The sequence below is a fragment of the Frankliniella occidentalis genome, unplaced genomic scaffold (genome assembly GCF_000697945.3).
Source record: "Frankliniella occidentalis isolate FOCC.00 unplaced genomic scaffold, Focc_3.1 Scaffold1677, whole genome shotgun sequence".
In the NCBI taxonomy this organism is placed as follows: Eukaryota; Metazoa; Arthropoda; class Insecta; order Thysanoptera; family Thripidae; genus Frankliniella; species Frankliniella occidentalis.
In genome coordinates this window covers 5,010-7,070 of record NW_026268777.1, presented here as the reverse complement: position 1 = coordinate 7,070, position 2,061 = coordinate 5,010, and positions in this window count along the sequence as shown.

The following is a 2,061-nucleotide window of genomic DNA, read 5'->3' as shown; positions in this document are numbered from 1 at the left end:
CACACTACGCCACGCCACGCCACGCCACGCCACGCCACGCCACGCCACGCCACGCCACGCCACGCCACGCCACGCCACGCCACGCCACACTACGCCACGCCACGCCACGCCACGCTGTCCCGTCTGACGCGTCGCGCGGTTCGACGTCAGGTGCGGGTCGCTCTGATAGCGCGGGGTCGGGTCAGGGAAGGCGGGGGCCTTGATCTCCACCGCGCCACCGCGGCTCCACACAAGCAACGCCCACCTGCACAACAATTTTCATTATCACACCACGACTATTTTCCCACGTTTTTTTTTCGTCTTTTTAAATCTGATTTTGCCTTCTGCTTAGCGGGATCTATATTCTAAGTCGTTATTGTTCGGCCTTGGCCGCGCTCCGCCACCGCTGCTCCTGCTGGAGGCCCTGCTTGTGCACCACGCCGCCGGTCTTGCACCACGTCCCCCGGGCGCACGCAACGCGCACGGCGCAGCGCCACCGCCCGGCCCGGCCCGCTTCGCCACGACGTCTCCGACCTTGATTAATTAATCCACCGTATGCCGTACTGCAGCCTGTTGCTATGGTGACCGACCCGCGCGCCTCCCGCGCACACCAACCGGCGGCGGCGTCCGCCCGGCGAATACTCCACTTACCTGGGCCTGACCAGCCTCGAGAATAAAGCACACCACCCCATGAGAGAACCGCGCCGTCGCCATGGCGTCATGTGCGAACAGCTTTGAAACGACATGCGCTCGCCGTTTTTTTAGCCCTAAATTTGAATAATTTTGAATGATGTTGGAGAAGTGTGCGTAAACGCGGGGCGCTCTTCTTTCGCGGCGGTGCGGAGCCCCGCGGGGCACCTGGCCGCCGTGGCCACCGCGTGGCCACGCAGCCGCCCGCCCGCCCGGGCCCCGCGGGCGAACCGCGACAGATTGGGATCGAGATGTCGGCCGGCGATTTGGCCCGGGGTTGTGACAGTCCCTGTCGCGGCTGCTGCCACCGCCGCTGGGCTGGACTCGACCTGCGCTGGCTGGACCGCAGGCTGGGGCGGGGCGGGGCGGGGCGGGGAGACCGTGACACGATGTAGGCCCCGGTCGGGGATCGATTGTGCCGACCTGACATTGTCGAACTTCACAAGAAGCGACAGGCGGGGCCACCGCGCTGTTTGCTGACCGACACGGCGCTAGAGTGTTTAGCTTGGAGACCGCGCGGAATTTTGAAAAAAGCAAAAAGGAAAGAGAAAAGAGGGGGAGGGGGGGGGTAATGAAAGTAGAACGAATGAAAAATACTTACATGGCGAAAAGTGTCGTCCCTGCGTGGCTTTGCAAAGCTTGGTGGCGGTTGCGCCGCCCAGCCCACTCTCGCGGGTTGCACCGACTGTATGCGAATAGAGGTCAGTGTCGACGTTGGCGGCACTGCTTCTGCGGGGGCTCTACTCATGCCGGAGGCTTGCTTGCTGACCGCCGCACTCCCGCACACCAATGCCTAGCCGCATTTCGTCTTTGTCCAGCGCGTCTATTCCAAAATACGAAAATAATCTAAAATGCCTATAATTGTTGTTACTTACACCAGTACATGTGTAATGTAGAATGTAGGGCACTGCTCAATGAAGGTGACTGACCCAACCACGCCCCCTCCGAGGTCAGCGTCGTTGGAGTAGTGGTGGACCCGCTTGCTCATACCCCTCCCCCCCCCCCGACACATTCGCAAGCGGATACTGAGCATAGTGAGTGCGGGACGTCGGGGACCTTGCCGCGGAGCCGGCGGAAGGCACTGCGCGCCTGCGGAGCACCCGGAGGAGGCCGGCGCGGCGCGCAGCGGGAACAGCTTGTCCAGGAAACGGAACTCTCCCGGCTCCCCCGCCTCTCCCCTCTCCCCTGGGTGTTAGGGGTGACGTTCATGCCCCCGCGCAGCTCTGGCTCGGCCAGCACGCCCCGGCGCCGCCCGGCGCCCTTCACGGCGAGCGGAAGGTGACCGCCGCTCCTCCTGGATCAGTTGTGAGCGGCAGGGAGTTGTTGGAGCGGCCGGAGCCCTGGCCACTCCTCTCTGTTGCTGGGGCCCAACGGGCCCAACGCCCCCCCCCC